At 41.5% G+C, this 22,560-nt stretch overlaps 1 protein-coding gene and 1 non-coding gene across 2 annotated transcripts in view; both read right to left on the bottom strand.

The window, feature by feature from the left end:
* The window catches only part of LOC126100884 (uncharacterized), a 563,003-nt gene that overhangs the window by 267,125 nt on the left and 273,318 nt on the right, over positions 1 to 22,560 (bottom strand). The gene's annotated exons all lie outside the window — the stretch shown is intronic.
* Positions 12,786 to 12,859, bottom strand: Trnat-ugu (transfer RNA threonine (anticodon UGU)). The gene has a single exon. It is a non-coding gene; the product is annotated as a tRNA-Thr (tRNA).

The following is a 22,560-nucleotide window of genomic DNA, read 5'->3' as shown; positions in this document are numbered from 1 at the left end:
CTCAACCAATTACTAAAGATAACGGAAGTATTCAGCAATGATATAAATATGGCTTTTGGAACAGACAAATGTAAGAAAAATAGCATAGTCAAGGGAAAACACACTAAACAAGAAGATTACATATTGGATAACCACAGCGACTGCATAGAAACGATGGAAAAAACAGATACCTATAAATATCTAGGATACAGACAAAAAATAGGAATAGATAATACAAATATTGAAGAAGAACTAAAAGAAAAATATAGACAAAGACTAACAAAAATACTGAAAACGGAATTGACAGCAAGAAACAAGACAAAAGCTATAAATACTTATGCTATACCAATATTGATCTACTCATTTGGAGTAGTGAAATGGAGTAACACAGACCTAGAAGCACTCAATACACTTACACGATCACAATGCCACAAATATAGAATACATCACATACATTCAGCAACAGAAAGATTCACATTAAGCAGAAAGGAAGGAGGAAGGGGATTTATCGACATAAAAAACCTACATTATGGACAGGTAGACAATTTAAGAAAATTCTTTATAGAACGAGCAGAAACTAGCAAAATACACAAAGCAATCACTCATATAAATACATCGGCTACACCACTGCAAATTCATAACCACTTCTACAACCATTTAGATCACATAACATCAACAGATACGAAGAAAGTAAATTGGAAAAAGAAAACACATGGCAAGCACCCGTATCATCTAACACAGCCACACATCGATCGAGATGCATCCAACACACGGCTAAGAAAAGGGAATATATACAGTGAGACGGAAGGATTCATGATTGCAATACAGGATCAAACAATAAACACCAGATATTACAGCAAGCATATTATTAAAGATCCCAATACCACAACAGATAAATGCAGACTTTGCAAACAACAAATAGAAACAGTAGATCACATCACAAGCGGATGTACAATACTAGCAAATACATAGATCACATCACAAGCGGATGTACAATACTAGCAAATACAGAATACCCCAGAAGACATGACAATGTAGCAAAAATAATACACCAACAGCTTGCCTTACAACATAAACTTATAAAACAACACTTTCCCACATACAAGTATGCACCACAAAACGTACTGGAGAATGATGAATGCAAATTATACTGGAACAGAACCATTATAACAGATAAAACAACACCACATAACAAACCTGACATACTCACCAATAAAAAGAAGAAATTAACACAACTAATCGAAATATCCATACTCAATACAACAAATATACAAAAGAAAACAGGAGAAAAAATTGAAAAATACATCCAATTGGCTGAGGATGTCAAGGAAATGTGGCATCAGGTTAAAGTTGACATTATACCAATTATACTATCAACAACAGGAGTCATACCACACAATATCCACCAGTACATCAATGCAATACAGCTACATCCAAACTTACATATACAACTACAGAAATCCGTAATTATTGATACATGTTCAATTACCCGAAAGTTCCTAAATGCAATATAACATATACCGTTGAGTTAAAAGGAAGTCACGCTTGATCAAAGTCCGCGTCACTTTCCATTTTTAACCAGACCTAAGATCTGAGAAAGGAAAGAAGATAATAATAGTAATAATAATAATAATAATAATAATAGGCCTAATAATAGTAATAATAATAACAACACATGGAGATACTCACCAGCATGCGTTCATCACGCCAAATGTTGAGAGGTACAATTAGCAGCTACCCACATACAAATGGCAATCGAGTTTGGAAATTATTTGCAATGCATGTTGCTGACTCTACTGATGGCGTTAAGGCCCTAACGAAACGTTTATTTATATTTCTCAGCCAATTCAATGTATACAAGATGTAGCCTCTTTAATTTATTAATACATTTTAAGAGGTGTTTCCAAGCATCTTTGTCCGCTGCTGTCTTCTGCCAGTTGAAGCCAGCAACTTCCACGAGTTCCTTATCCCAGCAGGTGATCTCCCTGGTGGTCTCCGTTTTTCTCTGGGACTCCACTCTAAAACTGATTTTGTCCGCCTTCCATCCTTCGTTCGCACAACATGTTCTGCCCACTGTCATATTAAGTGTCTTAACCCGTTCTATAATATCTTTTACACCTGTTATTACCGCTACGGTCGCAGGTTCGAATTCTGCCTCTGGCATGGATGTGTGTGATTTCCTTAGGTTAGTTAGGTTTAAGTAGTTCTCAGTTCTAGGGGACTGATGACCTCAGACGTTAGGTCCCATAGTGCTCAGAGTAATTTGAACCATTTGAACTCCTGTTATTGCTCGTATGCCTTCAATTTTCTGTCGGTCTTTCTTAGTGAGACGTAACACTGACTTTTCCATAGCTCTCTGAGCTGCTCCCTTTTGAAACATTCACTTGAAGTCCAAGTTTCACACCCGTAAGTTAAAACCAGTAGGAGGCACTGATCAAAAACCGTCTTCTTTCAATAGACTGGCATGTTAGACTTGAAAACTGTTGCATTCCTTCCGTAAGCCCTCCAACTCAGTTTAATTCGCCGAAAAATTTCAGGTTTCACATACCCTTTTGTGTCAATTAATTGCCGCCAGCTAAACGTATTCTGTAACATTGTTTACGGTGTTGCCGTTCAGTGTTACTTGTCCTGCAACTACCAACTTACTATGCATAACCTTGGTTTTAGAGTGATTTATTGTAAGTCCAGCTTCCTGACAACGATCTGTTAAGTATTTTATAGAGGACTGCATTTCCAGCTTAATTGTTAGCTAGGACCACTATACCGTCAGCAAATTCAGGTTGGTGAGCCTTTTACCGTTTATCCTTATTCCTCTGTTGTTCCAAATAATTTTGGACATAGCCATCTCGAGAACTGCTTTAAACAACTTCGGGGATATAGGATCGCCCTGTTTTACTCCTTTTCCAATGGGAAATTCGCACTTGTTTTTTTCTTATGTTGATAGATGCTACAGACGTGTCATAAATGTTGCACAATATGTTTATATATTTTGTTTCCACTCCTTGCTCGGCCAGTGCTTGTATGACTGCAGAGTGGCTGACAGAATCAAAGGTTTTTTCAAACTCAATGAAGACTATGCATAGTGGCATTTGCTCGACTAATTACCCCACGCAGTGTGTTTATATCGTCAATTTTACTGAAACCACTGCGAAATCCAGCTTGTTCTATGGCCTGTGCAGTATCCATTACTTTATTAATGTGATTTATCAGGACTTTAGTGGAACACTTCATATATACCAGAAAGTACGCTAATGGGGCGATAGTTCTTTAGATCGTGAGTACTTCCCTTTTTATGCAGTAAGATTGTATTTGATTTGTTCCAGCAGGTTGGGATCCTGCCATTCTGTATACACGAATAAAGACTTTAGCCAGATGTTTCTCTGTTTCCTCCCATGTAAACTTGAGTATGTCAATTGTCGGACCATCATGACCCCCTGCTTTGCCATTCTGCATCTCGTTTATAGCTTTTCTTATTTCTTCCGGGAGGTTTTTGGGGACTTCATCATCTGCGAAAAGTTTTCCTAGTGGCTCATGAGTTCTTTCATATAATTTGCTATAGATATTCTTTGTATGTTTTAGAACTTCTTCCTTTTCCGTTATGCACCCATTATCACCGTCAATTGGTATGATTTCGTTTTTATCACTCATAAGTTTTTGTTTAGCTTTCTTACAGTCCTTTTATTCTCTAATGCTAATTTTATGGTGTTTTCACTGTATTTTTGTATGTCGGCTTTCATATTCCTCCTTATACACTTACACAGTTCTGAATATTCTATCTTGTCACTTGAAGTTTTAATTTTCATCTCTCATCTTTTTACAAGTAAAGCTTTGGTTTCCGCCCTTTGCTTTCCTGGTAGTTTAGTAATTGTTGTCAATCCACCTATTTGTTTTCTCAGCTTCCATTATCTTGAACGTGGTAGGAATAACAAACAGTTGGTACTAATCGATGGGACGATAGGGGGGGGGGGGGACGACGACACAGAAAACAGGTTTGAAATCTAGTAGATGAAATTGTGTGAAACAATTCGCGTCCACGACGTGCAGAATGTTTCTTTAAAAGCTGACCAATGCAAACGATTGTACTTCTATTACTGTGATCGTACAAATGTTTTGTAGAAGACCCGCTGTAATCGCTGTATGACGATTAAAACGCCAGATACCATACCACGCATGCTACAGTTGGCAAATAAAAACAAATACGCCTCGACCCAGAATCGAATTCTCGACCTCCTGCATGCTAAGCCAAAACGCGACTGCACTGCACACCACAGCACTGCTCCTATATGCCGCCGACGGAAGTAGTTCCCGCACAAGTGATTACAGTGTCGCCTGATTGCCAGTCTTAGAAGTTCTTTTCCTGCCAGAAATATGGGTATGGCGAAATTTTAAGATACATTTCTGTATTGCTATGTAGTATGTGAGGAACCGCGCTGCGAATTCCGCGTGCGCGAATTTTTCTTCACCCTGTATATCCGTAAAGTTTTTGCTGTTTTGTTACTCTTTTATTTTGTCAAGAACAATGCACAGTTCAATAAGTATAGTGAATGATTAACCACAGGGATTACATCACCTGACTGCACAGTATCTTCAGATCACATGAAGGAACAGACGATTCATTGTGAGGGTACTGAGCCGGCCGGTGAGGCCGAGCGGTTCTAGGCGCTACAGTCGGGAACCGCGCGACCCTACGGTCGCAGATTCGAATCCTGTCTCGGGCATGGATGTGTGTGATGTCCTTAGGTTAGTTAGGTGTATGTAGTTCTAAGCTCTAGGGGACTGATGACATCAGAAGTTAAGTCCCATAGTGCTCAGAGCCATTTGAACCATTTGATTTGTGAGGGTAGTGATATAGTAAGGACTAAGCTAGAAACAGTCGAGAAACCTCCATGAATGACATTGCTTGAATTGACGCGCAGTGACGAGAAAAAGCATTGCAGTGGTTGCATACATCAATAAGCTAATTATACAACAGGCTACACAAATGATGAATGTGGTCGGCGTTATTCCAAAAGTATGAGAGTGTGGTGATTTGATATACTTAATTTGCTGAACTTTATTGCTGACGAAGGCAGGCCTGTATTCATGACTTCTTCTTTTTCTTTTTTGAACGACGTGAAATCTTCCCCTCACAAGGCACTCTTGGCTAGCTTCCACATTCCCGTCACGCGCATTATTCGCGCCTGCTTAAAGTACACTTACCATCATGTTGTGCAGTGGATCAATTGTTTACTTTTCTCAACAATAACTAAAAAAAATGGCTCTGAGCACTATGGGACTTAACATCTATGGTCATAAGTTCCCTAGAACTTAGAACTACTTAAACCTAACTAACCTAAGGACAGCACACAACACCCAGTCATCACGAGGCAGGGAACCCGGGCGTGGGAAGCGAGAACGCTACCGCACGACCACGAGCTGCGGACTCAACAACAACTGTCAGCTTGGCAAACTGCAGTACGTAACCAGCGTCTGGCATGTGCGCGTCACTCCGTCTGAAGGGCAAACTCACCTGTAATTTCATGTTTGTCACCTGAAGAAAAGGAAGAAAATCCTTTGGTAAGTTTCCACTCCAGTCGTTCATTATTAGAAATACGATGGGTTATGGGGATTCCGCCAAAATTGCAACAGAATTGGCGCTTTATTTTTGTGTGAACTGTCAATCTTCTATCATTCCAAGAAGCGTCATCATCTACGAGTAACGGCTCCAGTTCCGTTGTTGACAGGTTTAATTTTGCTTCTGTCCGCCCCGACAGCTGAGAAGCGCCGGCACGGTAGCTCAGCGTGTTCGGCCAGAGAGCTGGATAGCCTCTGTAATAAAAAAATTGCGAAGAAGAATCAACAAACGAGCTTGAACGGATGTCGTGTGGCGTCCGCAACGATCAAAGACAATGATGGTCAGCGTGACGGATTGCCGTCCTATGGGCACGGGTTCGATTCCCGGCTGGGTCGGAGATTTTCTCCGCTCAGGTCGCCCAATGTGGCTTCGAATGTAGTAAGACCTGCACCAAGGCGGCCGGACCTGCCCCGCAAGGGCCCTCTCGGCCAATGACGCCAAACATTCATTTCCATTTCCATTGTGCTTCTACTGCCGAAACATACAATTATTTTCAAAAATTCACATGCTGTAAAGGAAGGGAGGAATATTTGGGCTTTACGTCTGGTCAACAACGATGTCATTAGTTATGAAGCACAAGTTCTGCTAGTGTCGCAAGGAAGGACTACGACCACGAAGCCACCTGGAAGATGTGGTGCACTTTCAAAGGCTTAGTAGGTTAAGGACGATAACTACAGAATTACATAATGGCGAGACAGATTCCGAAAGTGAGATCTTTAACTGAAAGCCTATGAAAGAGCAGATACAGACACTTATCGCAATTTAATAACAATAGTAATAATGAATCATATCAGCAGAGTAGACTGAAGTCTCTCTCTCTCTCTCTCTCTCTCTCTCTCTCTCTCTCTCTCTCTAACGGAATATACTGGCACTATCTTCTGTTCTTGCCGCCCACTTTGTCACATGGGCTTTGAATGAAAAGCGTGACTGATTATTTTATTTGGTTTCCGTTAGCTAATTAAAGAGATCACATCTTTCTGTTTATACAACTCCATACCAGTTTACACTTACTTCATGACATATGTCCAACCAGGGTTATCTTTTCTTAACTTTTTCGTCTTCAAAAAAACTGATTTCTATCGCTCTGCGTTAATGATCAATATAATTTTACATATGCATTCATTCAATTGCTGCGAGTATTCGATCTGTTGAACTGCTGGTTCAACAATTTTATTTTAAGACGTGTCTGGGAAGTCTCTGAATGACGTTAATTGCTTTGAAATACGTGGCAAACGGGCATTTAAGTGGACTATAATCACTGTATGGCCGGTGACCTCAGCAGTTTGGTCCCATAGGAACTTACCACAAATTTCCAAAACACCTTGTAGTACACGTCTGTACTTCTTACACATGAATTTTGTGTTCACATTCTCTTGGTTTCTGCGGGGTAAGCTGCAGTTGTATTCCATTTCCCGAATATTTCCTCATGAATTGTTTGTAACATGTGTCATTTGATTCCCGAGTTTTAGCTGCGTTCACCGTTATTTCATGATTATTAATGTCTCTTAATTTTTGGCTAACGTGTAAGACTTCAAAATATGGCTTCTTTTTGAGTTTGTGTCGCTCCACCTCTCAAACCATAACAACTTTCGCATCACAAAGTGCCGTGACAGTACGTGGTTGGTTTAATGATTAAAGGGACCAAACTACGAGGTTATCAGCCCCCCCCCCCCCCCTCTACCTGCAAGAGGCAAGCCAACAAAACTACACAGCAAAGAAGAGCCTAGTAAGAGAAACCGACGGAAAGGAAACCCCAAGGTCTACCGAACGTTAACAGAGCCTAGAGAAAGGAACAAAGAAGAAGGCCAATGGAGGAAAGGAAAAAAGGCGAGCGAGCTGCCCCGTCCAGAGACCAGCCACAGGCCGCCAAAGGCAGAGTGTGTGATCATGGGAAAACAGAGGGAAACCACCAAGTCAAACAGAACACGCGAGAAGGGGGGGAAGAGCAAAAGACTAGGCAGGGCGAGGACTGCGGCAGACCACCAAGCTCAAACAGCCGCTGCCAATTTGGGCCACAGAAGGCAACACGGCATCCTGCCAACCCCTCAATGGGCTGAAAAGGCTGAAGCGCCCTCTTACAGAGAATGGTAAAAAAAGAACCACCTTTACAAATTAACCATATGATCATGTCAGCCGCTGAGGTATCATCCACTAACACCAGGGGTAGCGAGTCAGGAAGATTAAAGAGTCCGTCGTAGGGCGGCTAGGTTTGCTCCAGCAAATGTGGAACACTGTCAAATGGGCACCACAACGACAGTGGGGCGCACCCTCGCGACAGAGGAAATGATCGTGAGACTGCCATTCTGGTCAATGTGGATCTGGCTACGGACAATGGAGTCCTTGTGAGAGGCCTGCATGGAGGAACTCCACAAATTCGTGGTCTCCTCCATCGCTCATAGTTTGTTCAGAAAGGTTAGGATATACCATTTCGCATTCTAAACTCTTAGAACTTGACAGAGTGAAAAAGATCAAATGACTGATTCCGGAATAGCAATCTCAAGAGGTGGCTTGCCGGTAGCCAATTTGGCCAACCTCTCAGCGAGTTCATCACCCAGGATCCCAAGATGACCTGGTGTTTTGACAAAGAGCACCGAGTGTTCACGTCGTTTGAGGGGAAAAAAAAAAAGAATCCTGGATAGCCAGGATAAAGCGATGGCGAGGGTGATATTGGTCAGGAGCTCGTAAACTGCTCCACGAGTCACTAAAGATGATGGACTCACCAGTGCAGGAACAGATATGGTCAAAGCACGAGAGGTGGCTACCAACTCCACAGTGAAAACACTGCAGCAAAGAGTGGAGTTCAATACAGCCCACATGAACGTAATCAAAGCCAGCATGACAACAACCATCAAGCCTAATCGTTACCCACAATGGTGTAATGGGTCCAGCATCTGCAACATCAAAGATGATGACATTGCTAAGGCATCAAAGAGCATTGATGTGGGATCAACATGTGTGCGTAAGTTGACAAAGTTGGGGAAGCCATGTCAACTGGGCGTCAAACACCAGTCACAAAAAACGGTGAGAGTCAACCACATTGAGGGACAAACGCCTATCTTGACAGCCAAAAACTTGAAGCCAGAAGTGCGAGCACAAGATCGCATTTGTGTTGCTCCCTGCAGTATGTGTTCAGCTACACCCATTGTGGATGAACAAAATAAATTCTGAAGTCATCAGCATACAAAAATTGGGACACTGCAGGTCCCACACCCACCGCCACACCATTGATGGTTACTAAAAGGAGAGGGATACTCAAAACAGAATCCTGCAGAACCCCATCCCCTGCAGATGGGAGGTGGTACCGAAGGTGCCAGGTGCCAGCCTGTACCTGAGAAGTGCAATATGAAAGAAAATTCGGGAACAGGCAACAGGGGCCCCTCTCACGCGACTCTCCGTGGGATGTCGAGGGAGGAAGAGCTAAGAGCTCCTTCCAAGACTTGCACAGCTTCTCTTCCTCCTCCTCCTCCACCTCCCTCTTCTTCTTCAGGGGAGAGAGAGAGAAGAGGTATGATTGAAAAGAGAGCAAGTCGCAGCAATATCAGGATCAGAAACAGAATGAGCAGCTTTGAGGCGCAAAGAGCATGGGGGCGGCATCTGAGTAACAGGATTCTTGTCCTGGAGATGCTGAGGAGGAGGAGCAGTTCCATGAGGGAAGAGGAAGCGCCAGCGAGGAGGAAAAGAAAAGGGGGACAGGACGGAGATAAGGAGGAAGAACGCACCAGAAGCAAAGGTAGATGTTAAAGATATTAGAGATAGTCGAATTTTTGTTGGGCCCGAGTATGATAGATGGTTGACATTTTTGAATTCCTAAATCTTCATGACCTTTTCACAGAACAGGAAATCCAACGAGTGAGGAGAATGTGGTCTGAAACAATTCAAGAACTTAAAAAGTGGCGGGACTGCAATGACTCCCCACGCGGATAGGGCAGCCAGTCACTGCAAATAGGATTCGCCTCACATTGCGAAGACATGTGACTGAAATGGGGACACAGGACACAGTGCATGAGAGGTGGGATCTAGGGCCTCATGTTGCACGAGTAAACTATAGCTTTGACTTTTTCCAGAAGGGTATCCCCCTTAAAAGACAGGCTGAAAGTGACAGTATCAACACGATTGTTCTTAGGATCTCTGCCATCTCGCTGGACGCAATGAAAGCAGCGCCATACCAGATTAGTATTGAGTACCTCATCCCCAGTGGAAGATACTGTCTTGGACTGGTGAGGAATGATGCTCACTGGGATATTTTTTTAACACTCACAAGCCCAAAGGGAAACCAACTGGCTGGCAGAACAGGTTTTAATAAGTAGGGAACGAGATCGCATCTAACTAAGCGAGTCAATTCCACCAAACTTAACTTTGATGTTTTCTACAAAAAAGAGTAGTTTGGTAGCGGCGAACGTCTCGCCATCAGTACTGGAACAAGCTGAGTAACAGGGAAGGGTTTCAAACCAAAGGTAGTAGGCCTTGCCCTCCTCCCATGGAATGGCCAGGGAGGGCAAGGTCGAGGAAGCAAAAGTAAGAGCATTCCTCTCTCACAGGATGGACCCAGAAGAGTGGCCAGAAGTATGGAATTAGCACGCTTTGTGTGCAGAACGTCCTTCCTGGTACCACCCACTGAGATCAGGGGCTCACCCTGTGTGCGCAACCCAGCCACAGCAAGGGTCGTCTGGCACAGCGGTCGTTGGCAGGAGTTCCGATGCCCTGGAAAGAGGAGCAACCACTCCTAGGGCGAAATGGTGACAGCTCAGGTACCAGAAGTGCGATCCTTTTCTTGTCAGGTGTCTCAGCCGGTTAGTTACATACCAGCCCCATCACATGGACTACCTAGATATGCTGGTGACCTAGTGCGGGGGAGGGGGGGGGCTACAAGAAGGAAGGAAGGGGATGGGGAGGGAGGAGAGAATCCACGCCAGAGACGCTAGGGAGGTAGAACTTCCTCAACTGGTTCACAATAAGGAAACGATTTAGGAAGGGACGTCAAACTCTAATAAGAGGGACCAGAGAAAAACCAAAAAAGGGTGAATGAGAAGACAAGGCTGTAAAGGCACGGCGGAATCGACGAAATATCTGGGACGTCACAAAGGGAAACACCAAGAGAGAAAGGATGGGGGGAGGGGGGGGGGGGCGCTAGACAGGAGGAAGCTAGGACAGGGATGAAAGGATATGTGGAAGGGAACACAGCCTGGGAGGGAATGAAGGCTGCATTAACTTCGGACCCCAGTCGCTCTGCATACGTACCATAAAAGAGCTGTTGCACCCAGAGGGGGGATATTTGTGGTGTTGGCGTATCCAGCGAATGATAAATTATGAAAAATCTAGTCAAATAAACACAGAGTAGCAAATTCCTATTGCACTCATATTAACTTTGAACTTGCAACAAAGGAGGAGGAGGAGGAGGAGGAGGAGAGAGAGAGAGAGATAGAGAGAGAGACTGGCGTTGTTCTGGCTACGCAGATGGGAAGGTTGTACTAAAATACCATCTGTCAACACACGCTAATGATACTGAACTTTTACCCACAACGAATGTTACATGTTTCCACAAATTAACGTATTTCACCATATACTGGGGTCTTTCATCGTTAAGTTTTCGTAAAAAGCCTTTGACCTTGAATGGAAAGTGTGAGTAATAACAGGATTTATTATGTTTCTTGGGAGAAATGGTTTTGAAGTGCAGGGACGGGGGTACTGTGGGAAGATAGGTGGAACTGACATGTTTGCAGTAAGAGCGTTTTAATTACGGAACAAGAAGGGCTAAGTCTATGCCCCTCAGGCATATCTGAAGCAATCAATGAAATCTTCTGAAGAATAGGGAAGGTGGAGGCGAAAAGGAATAGATGGAAACTACGATATAGAAGAAAAGTACACGTTCTGAGAGTCTTGTTGTATACCTGGAAAATAAGTTTCACCAGCTGCCACATTTAGGTGAGGAAGAACCTCCAATAGGAATAGAAAACATGCAACAGGCACCTCTCTTACCACGAAGAGCAAGGACATAAAAATGTTTGGAAGTGTTTAGTACTGCTGTTACGCAATACCATTTAAAGCCGACAAACGGTACGAGGATGGCTGAAACAAGTGATTCAGGACTTTATGTAACGATTTTACAAAAAAATCAGACATAATAGTAGTTGGTTGGGCATGAGCAGTTTGGGTGGGAACTCGGCACACTACATGGGTAGTTATCTCTAAAAGATAGCCTTTTCGGGTGGGAACTCGGCACACTACATGGGTAGCTATCTCTAAAAGATAGCCTCCTAGGTTTGTGGCAACACCATGCACATTCTTCAGCTGCTCCGGCATCATTACCGATACCTTACTAGTGCTGTAAGCTGTATTAATGTGAGGCATGGGGAAGGAGGCGAGACAAAGACAGATGCCGAATTTGAACATTTTTTGAGGTGATGCCAATGAAGACTACTGACGTATAAGACTTAACAAGGCAGACCCTATACCTGAGCAGGAGTATAAAGGGAAAGTTGGTTGAGCTCTGATTAGTGAAGGCATATGAGATATTTTTTGACACACGTGGTCAAATATTTGTTATGGTTATGGGAATTAGATCTTTTTCGAATGAATCTAAAAAGCAAGGACTCCTGTTAGAAGATTGGTATGGGTACTTTTCCAACAAGCCCACAATTTCGCGAGTAATGGCAACGTGCAATGTATACATCACAATATTCAGTACGTAAATACTGTTCGAAGTTAAACTGCAGTTCTTAGTTTAGACAGTAGTATGCACCACCCAATATTGGTGTGGAGGTAAGCAATCTGCAATTCCAGGACGTTTTTAAAGAATGGACGACAAAGAAACATTTATGTAAAAAAAGAAATACAGTTTAAAAAGAGACATAATTTTGCCACAATTAATGATGATATTTATTTCAGAATACCCATCTCAATCTGCCATAGCACAGTTCACTAAAGCGATACTTGATGCTCTAAACAAGGAAGAACTTTTCAGGCTTATTTTTGCATTTCTCCAGGTCCCTGCTACAACTGACCATGAAAAATTGCTGAAATGCTGTGATAACATGGCGTCCGCATAGGCACTCACTCAGTCCCTCACTATGGAATGCAAAGAATAATTCTGTAAAATCGTATATAAAAAATCTATAATGAAATTACAATGTAATGAACACCCTTAGCTGCTTTCAGGCGTTGACATACGTCAACGGGGACAGATGAAAATCTGTGCCCCGACCAGGACTCGAACCCGGGATCTCCTGCTTACATGGCAGACGCTCTATCCACCTGAGCCACCGAGGACACAGAGGATAGCGCGACTGCAGGGATTTATCTTTGGCACGCCTCCCGTGAAACCCACATTCTCAACGTATTGTCCCGCACTACATTCGTAGTGCCCCCGCTCATTATACTCATTACTCGCGGCGCGTTGCCGATTCCCGTAAGAGTTCGGGCACTGTTTGTGCATTCGCACAGAAGAAGATGGTCAATTCGCCGGTGAGCCTTAACTATATATTTACTAAGATGGTATCTGTTCTTTCGGACATGTCCGAAAGAACAGATACTATGTTAATAAATCTATAATGGATTGTGTACTAACCTCCTCCCATTTTCATGAACCTAACATGTCAACCACATGTTGCGGAATACTGATTCAATTTTACAAGCAGACAGATCGGAATACACAGAACACATAAAGGAGGAAACTTTGCCAAGGGCCTGGTGCCAGCCAAATTTGTGCATGCGTGCATGGTGTGCCATCGTGTTTTGAGATTATTGGACATGTTTATAAATACCAACATGTAAAACAATTGTGCACAACATATATAAGGTCTCCAGAAGATTACCCCTTGAAGCCAACCCTCTCTCCAAACGACCATATTTTCAAGGAACGGATGTAAAGTTCCAGAAGACCGCATCTTTATCCTCTTTAAGATGGCCACCCCTCTTCCCTATCAACGATGGAAATGTAAGAAAGAAGATCCTATGAACATACACCGGTAGACATAAGAATTCACACATCAGGATATATCATTTACATTTAATGTTTAGACTACTTATAACATTTGTTAATACCAAATTGAAACAATCCATTCTCCATGTATTTCCGTTTAACCACACTTACACATAAATAATCATTAATACTGTTCCGAAAAGAAATTAAAGTCTTAGTTCTACTGTGATAATGGACGGCCATAAGTATTCACACAGTCACTTACGTTGCACAGTTTGATTTAGCAGCATACATCTAATAGCGTGTATTCATTCTCTTGCTTCTAATAACAGCCTTCAGCCTGTTCTGCATTGATTGTACTATCTTTCTTGTTACCGCTGCGTCATCTTCCCCCATTCTTGAACGATCACTTCCTTCAGTTGAGTTTTAGTGAAAATATGATGTTTCCTGATTCTTCTTCCTAACTCGTCCCACAAACGTTCAATAGGGTTCATGTCTGGCGACTGAGGTGGCGTTTGTAGAGTGGGGGGGGGGATGATGATGATACAGAATCCACTAACGTACGTTGTATGTTTTGGATCGTTGTCCTGTTGGAAATGGTAGTCACTACGCAAACCTAGTTTTTCAGCACTTACTTTCAAAGGTCTCTTTAAAATATCCAGTTTTCCCACACCTGACGCAGCTATGCCCCCACTCAGCGACATCCAGCTTGGAACTGTGGCGATATGTTTGCATTGTACCGCCAGTGTGTGAATACTTATGTCTGCGTCAACTACAACATCTATCAGCGTTTCTGTCTCTGGCTTTTAACCAGTGCTCTGGATTTAAATAAATTTGTGTATAACATTTGGGGCACATGGTATGAACAATGAACATAACAACATCGACAGTTCATCACCTTCATTATAAGGGCAGGATCTATTACAAACAAGACTGCGTGTGAAAACTTCTGTCCACCTGTGTATGACCGGAAATAAATCGTTGCCACAGTCGATGGCGCTGACGAATGACAGTTCCTCTGACGATGTTCCGTGTATGTCATATGTGTTGCAGGCTGTGTGGTTGGCGCAGCGAACTATTAAGAAGCAGAATAGTCCGGTATTCATATGGAGAACTAGCCGAGATGGATTCTGTGTACAGCCAAGCACGAGGTGGTGTTTGTGTACAGTCAAGCAGATGGAAACAGTCGAGAGGCAGCAAGGCTATACCAAAAAACGTACCCCCACAGACACCATCCACAGCCACATCACACAACATTTCACCTTTCAGACAGAAGAAAGTGCAAAGAAACGGCGGACTGTGCGTACACCAAATGTGGAGGAGCGGGTTCTACAGCATATTGAGAGGAACCCTAGTACAAGCTCCAGCAAGTGGCCCGCCAACATGATGTAAGGCAAAGTATGATTAAGTGTATCCTGTATGACAACCGCTACTATAATCCGTTCATCATAAGAATAAGCCTGATGTAAACATTGCACTATGTATTCTTCCGCGTTTGCTAGAACCTCATTGCATTTCCATTCCACGTGGCACTGCAGCCGATCTTTTCGAGTACTGTCAAGTACGATAATAAGGGTACGTTTTGTGCTGTGCGTTACGCGCACATCGACTTAGCGATGATAAGGGACAACAGCTTTACCGGCGCATTTAACTTGGGCAATACTGGCCGTTCAGCTGGTACAGCTACACTGCAGTTACGTGGCCAGCTGCAGTTCATACGTAAAAAGCGACGAGCAGAGGAGCAATACAGCTTCAAATGTCATTTAATTTTTCTACAGAACGAAATAATACACTGCAAATTTCCCACAATACGCTCCTTAGACGACTAGACGAAAACCGGAACACGAAAATGCCTGACATAACCAAGAGTAATTTATCTGCATAAACTGTGTGTATCGTAAGAGAGTATTGAAGGATTTCACCGTATAGTAAAATATTGAAGCCACTGAAGGTATTACTTACAGTCAGTCGTCTGGTAGATTCTTAGCTCCATCCTTATCCGAATCCGAAAAATACACTTCAGTTCTTGAGGTGTGACCTGCTAACGAGTCTATCAACAACAGAATCCACAATGCCAACCAGGCGCAGCATTTTCTCTTCTTTTATGGCGAGTCGTTCTATATTCCGACAGCATTCGGCACTGATGAGTGAAAAAGCCGCGTGCTTTAGTTCCAGTACGTCTGGCAGCTTAACAGCCTTGTTACTTCTCGGTCCAAATCTCGCAGCTTGGCTCCAGATCAGTTCCGTTGGGTTCATATTGTAATGGCACAGTAGCAAATGTAAAAATGCAGCATTTGTATGATGTGCTGGATGCTGTGAAAATTATTGTTTTTTATGTCTCTACGATACTTATCTATGTCTGAAGTATAAAAAGAGACATAGCCCAAATAAAGAGGATTTGTTTTTTTCTTTTTTCCCTTAAAAATTTAAATAGTCATGTTTTCTTAATGTAAACAACTTTTATAAACAGTCTTTCATAAAACATCGATGATCAAGAATGTGGTTTTGAAATGGAAACAAGAATTTCGCGTCCAATATGTAATTAGAAACAAGAAGACGTGCATTATTCATAAAAACTGATGAGTTTTATAATTACGAGATGTTATTTCAAATTGAACGAGAAAAAAAATGACACTGGGAGATATGAACCAACGCACGAATAGCCGATATGGTTCACATACCATTACGCTACTGACTATTATCTCCGTAAATTTATGAAAAACATTAAGAACAGCCTCTTTCTCGGCACTTTTTATCCGTGTTCCACTACAGAACAGAAAGCATCTTCACACTGCGCATTAACAGCGCGACAATCAGAGCACAACGCTGTGACTAGACGATTTTTTAAATAAAAGCTACGTAGATAAAGCGTGATTAAGAAAAACGTTGATGGCTGTCAATACATTTGAATATCTTAACGCTCCATTTAACGTAACTTAGTAATAACGTGTCTAATACATAAGTAGGACCTAATTCCAAGAGCGTAACACAACAGTGTACGTGTGCTACGGCTTCTGACCAAATCATCGCGTTTGTTTGTTTGCATCAGGTTCATTCTTATGATGTACGGATTACATCCCTGTCACCTGCAATCCCATGGAGGCCACTTCGAACTTCTGTTGTGACGTGAATGCGATTCAGTTCTATACTGTGTTCCGAGACTACTTGTGTCCGGAAATGGACGGTGCGCGTGCAACGACAATATGTTCATAGTACCTTTTTCCTCCACGTCCAGCCAGGAACCTGTCCTGCAGTTTATCGGTTTTCTGTAAACGTTTCTATCTTCGTATTAAAATGAGATGTCAAATATGTGAAACATGGCAGGGTGAAATAGCTTCTTTTTTCCTTCTTGTCTACCACAATATCTTCGCATGTGTGTTTCATATACAATATGTATACGAAATTTAAAAATTCTTTTACAGGTTGAATTTCTCTGGGGCTGTTTTAAGGTATAACAACCATAATTTACTAACAGCATATGCATTTAAAATTTTGATACCACGCATTCAGTACTGATAAACTTCAAAATGAAGTCTTTTCTTCTTTGTAAAGAAACAGGCTTCTTTCGAAACTTTATAGATTAGGAAATATTGCTATTCCAAAATTTTGAGCTCATGGTAGTAACTCAAGATGTATACAATTACTGGGAAAGTGAAACATCTCAAACACAAGAATCTGTACATTAGCATGCTTCACTTAAAAAAAAAAAGGGGGGGGAGGAGAAATTTGCCTCCTAAAAATCCGCCCATGTAAATAGAATCCAGTGTCAGAATCATTTAAAAGATGCCACCACTTAAACAGACCAACTTCGTTTGCGTCCGTATAAACATTGCCTACAACAGTTATGTTTTGCCATTCTTACATATGCAGCCTGTATTTTCAAAATTTGCAAACAACTTTAGAAGATTTCCTTGTAAGTAAATGGGCATTCTGTGTAATGCCACTGTTAAGTCAGTCATAGCCTAGCTCCTTCGCAGACAGTCGGTAACCCTCTACATTCCATGAAATCGTGCGGTAGTTGTCACTATCCATTCATCCTCTAACATTCACTAACTCACTGCTGAATCGTCACTGAATTTTCTTCACTAAGTACTGACGCAGTCAAATATTCACTTGCATCAGTCAGTATTCGTAATCAAAACAATATGAAACATTGTTAAATGTCATTATTATAAACAGACCGGGCTGCGGAGTGTGTCTTCGTTACTGACTTCTCTGTGTGAAAAGTTAACAAATAATGTGAACTGCTAACTAATCATTGTGTCTTAAGTGTACATTATCCATTGCGTCCAAATTCTCTGGTAACTGGGAAACAGCCGCTAGGCTTTAGTGTGCTGACGTTGAGAAGTTTTTTTATTCAAGGTCATCACGTGCATTTCATAGTCCGTGAATCTTGCGTCTGCCGGAGATTATGGGTGGCGAGCACCAAACTAATATAAATTACTCTTGTAGTAACTCTTACTTCTTTATTCTGGTCTACTTTATAACTTACTTCTTACTAATATATTCTTTTAGTGACTGTTGGAGAGCTCAATTTCTATTTACTTTTTTAGTTGTAACTAAAGTAGTAACGCCTTTTTACTATTGATGTAAGCCATTTCTGCACACTGCTGGCACGTGCATCACGTTCCCTCTCGGAAAATATTGATTGTCGGCGGACATTATTGCACCACCTTTTGCGTACAGCTTAAAGTAATTTGAAAGGACATGAAAGCGAAAGAAAAGAAAATAAAATAAAGACTAAATGTAACCGAGAACAATTTCAAACTGGCGTTGGAGCAGGTGAGACGAAGATGGACGATATAAGCCAACCGGTTGTTGATATGATCCCACAAATTTTCGAGGGGATAGCTGTTAACGACAATGACACATCTGAAAATAATGCGATACTTTCAAGCACTTCGATGATGATCACTACTCTGAAGGTAGCAATGAAACTGCTGAAGGTGGAACTTTATCCCATCGTCATGAATTTCGGCCTGCATTCTCTGGTGGGAGCTTATCAGAACAAGCGCCCAGCGAAAGAGGGAGAGCACATGAGATTGTTGTGAAGAGCCGAGAGGAATTGAAAAAAAGCAAACGAGCATCATTCCTTAAAATGCGTTTAATACGAAAGTAATACAATGCAAAAATGTTATTAATAGGACGACTAACAGAAATCATGGGCGAAGAGAATAACCTTAAAAAGGAAATTATGAATAAGTTCAGGAACGTAATGGAGCAAATTTAAGGTTCCAGTTCTTCAGCCAATGTGCTCGAGAAATTTAGGTTTTTGTGAATGAATAAGAAAATATTTATGTGTAAGAAATATCAAATTTCCTTTTTTTTTTTTAATATGTTCTTGTTTCTTTTATGGCGTAATATTATCATTTCAGCATCGGTACTAACTTTTGACAATGCCACATTCTAATATTTATCTGAATTTGCAATATTATAAAACAAGTCTTTTCTTTTAGAAATAATCGAAACTTTGTATGACTTTCTATACTCAATTTAGAAATAAAATGAGAATGTTAATTGCCTTGCAAAAAAACAAGGAAGAAAGAAAGAAAGAGAGAAAGAACATGGCTATAAATTACACACAAATAAAATGAGTCACTTTTCACTGCAGTAGTGACAATCCCGTGGCTTATTTATTCATTTAAGAAGGAAAGTCTTTACACTAACTTCCAATTTTACCCAATTTTACTTCCGAACTATGTACAACTTTAATAAAACTAACTAAGTATAATAGACCTTCTATCTGAAACTTCTGTTCCAAAGTTGTGTCGAACTGCAGCAGCCACAATAACATTCCCACATTTCTTTGGTTTAAATCGCATAGTTTTAGTGAGAATTTGGAAACGTTTCTTCCAACACCCGATAGCAATATGGGCTCTATTTTCGCGCCGTTCGGCTCCTGCGTGGGCTCGGAACACAGGCGCCATAAGATGTTTAAAGGGAGCGTATCCACTATCTACAACAAGCAACCTATCATATTGTCCATTTTCAAATTCTGCAGCGACTCTACTATTATCCCAAAAGCGTGTATCGTCCGTGGAACCCGGCCAATGGCTTACCACGTTCAAAATCTTCATATTGGCATCACAGATGATTTGTGTATTGATACAAAAGAAATTCTTAAGATTTCTGTATAATTCTGCTTGTGCTCCAGGATGGCAAAGTATGGGTATATGTACACGATCTATGGCCTTTATGTCACTTGGGAATCCACCAGTTCGACAGAATTGCCTTTTGTTCTTTGACATATTTTCTTGGCTCTGTGGCATGGACACACACGGGGGGACGTTTGAGAAACACGTGCAAAAATAAAAACTACTTACGTGTTTGGGATAAACCTTTTTTATTTTTCTCCATTTAGACTTATACACCTCGTCCAACGCTATTCTAAGTCGTTGATCCCTTCCGAATAATAGGAATTGTCCAAGTCTGCAAAATAGCTATTAGTTGCTGCAATCAGCTCCTCGTTTGAATAAAATCTTTGTCCCGCCAGCCATTTCTTCAAATTGTGGAACAAATAGTAGTCCGAGGGAGCCAAGTCTGAAGAACCCTATTTCCATTAATTTTGCGAACACAACTGCTGAGGTGTGTGCTGGTGCCTTGTGATGGAAAAGGACTTAATTTGCGGCCCAAATGCCAGCGTTTTTCTTGCAGCTCTGTTTTCAAACGGTCCAATAACGATGAATATGCACCTGTAATAATAGGTTTACCCTTTTCCAGATAGTCGATGAGGATTATCCCTTGCGAAACCCAAAAGACAGTCGCCATAACCTTTCCGGCCGAACGAATGGTCTTCGCCTTTTTTGGTGCAAATTCTCCTTTGGTAACCCATTGTTTAGATTGTAGTTTGGTCTCAGGAGTATAGTAATGTATCTATGTTTCATTCACAGTGACGAAACGATGCTTAAAGTCCTGTGGATTCTTCCTGAACAGCTGAAAACCATCCTTACAACACTTCACACTATTCCATTTTTGGTCAAGCGTGAGCAATCGCAGAACCCTTCTTGCGGATAGCTTTCTTATGTCCAAATGTTTATGCAAAATATTATGTACCCGTTCATTCGAGATGTTCGCAGCACCAGCAATCTCTCGCACTGTAACTCTTCTGTCATCCATCACCATATCATGGATTTTATCAATGATTTCTAGAGTCGTAACCTCCACAGGGCGTCCAGAAGTTCAGCATCACTTGTGTCCATATGGCCACTCCGAAAATTTTGAAACTACTTATAAACTGCTCTAATCGAAGGTGCAGAGTCACCGTAATGTTCATCAAGCTTCTCTTCAGTCTCCTGAGGCGTTCTGCCTTTCATAAATTAATGTTTAATCACCACACGAAATTCTTTTTCGTCCATTTTTTGACAATCACTCTACTTCCTTGATTCATACGAATGCCAAACAGAAATAAATAGACCAATATGGCTGAAACTTGGCGTGCGTTCTTACCAAAGATGCTACTAACTAAACATGACCTCGATACGCGACGGTGGTGCCATGTCTCTGACTTTGCACGGACTTTTCAAACGCCCCTCATACAGTGGCTTTAAGGCAGTTAAGCTGTTTATCACACTGTTAAAAGCTCTTCCGGCAATAGTACGATGGATATTAATGAGATCCACTACTACGATTTGATAAGTACCTGTACGAAAGATTTGCAATCCACAAAGAAGTTGCTGCCTATGAGACGGAGCACGGTTCCTGTCGGAATTGTGCTGCAGTAACTCAAAAGATTCCTTACGAAACTCAAACCGTTCTTTGAAATCAGTGCCGCTATATACCACAAATGGATCTCTTCTCTCCATTATAACCCTCATTCTTGGGATGTTCACCTCTTCCTCCATCTCCATATTTTCTTCGTAGTCCAGGTAATCCATAGAATTCGACACAAAACTCAAAGATCGCACCTTGCTGTCTTACTTTACTCCTGCTACTGCCTAGGAGTAAATTTTGGCCTATTTCCTCCTTAAGTTACTAACGTAGTAGCGTACTCTTCCATGGTGCTATCCATCAGTAATGGAGTTCATAAATTTACTTCGGAAGTAAATGAAAAATTTACTCCCGGAGTTATTTACTCCTTTAGTTCAGTACTATCGACTGGAAGTCGCCGATTTCCTTCTCTGTTAGTAACTTACTACTTTAGTTTCACTTATTCCTGGTTGGTGTTCGCCATAAAATTTTTGATTTGCTCATGGAGAAATGACATTACATGTAACAATAATTTATATCAGTAACAGGGGTAAAGAGATTACTGTGAAGGAAATCATGAAAGAAAAGACTATATTCTCTCAATCTACTTTTAATCATAAAGTTAAGAACCATCTGTGAATAATAATAAGTGGCAATTGTCATACATGAGGTTTCAACTCAAGGTTCGTGGTTTTCATGTGGAACGATCCAGAGCGACAGTAACCACAGTGGAGGTAATGAAACAATAGCAACCAGTGCGGCCTTTAACTGTTACGGCGAAAATACCCGTTAAACAGCCACATTTATATATTTTACTTGTACTGAATTAGGAACTGTTGTCCATTCTCATGTACTGAATCCTTGAGTTAACACACGAATAATGATCAAACTGAATTTAATTAAACCCAAGCAGGGTCTGGGAGCAGACGTTTAGCTAATTGTAGCGTTACATGGCTGATTGCAATTCTTGTGACAACGACACATCTCGAAAATGACGAAATGATTTGTATCAGACTGACAATTTTAGCGTCATAAGCTCCCTCTGTGTGCGTCCAGTCAGGATACGACACACAGAATCATAGCTCCTACAGTGTTCGTGTTTACCTGTAAAGTTCTAACAACAACTTCAGACAGCCTTAATTTAACTAATAACATACGATAAATGTAGGACGAGAATACATGTTCTGAAATAAAAGAGATTCTCACCAGCTGCAACATGGTCGCGAATATGAACAGTGATCCAATACTCTCAAACGTTCTTTTACTCCAGTCTTTGATCACAACTTAAACCGGTCACCGTCAAAATTTATATTGTGATCAAAGACTGGAACAAATAGATTCTACCGGACATCATACAAGGTAG

The sequence above is a fragment of the Schistocerca cancellata genome, chromosome 9 (genome assembly GCF_023864275.1).
Source record: "Schistocerca cancellata isolate TAMUIC-IGC-003103 chromosome 9, iqSchCanc2.1, whole genome shotgun sequence".
Taxonomy (NCBI): Eukaryota; Metazoa; Arthropoda; class Insecta; order Orthoptera; family Acrididae; genus Schistocerca; species Schistocerca cancellata.
This window is presented reverse-complemented; position numbering and strand designations above follow the sequence as displayed.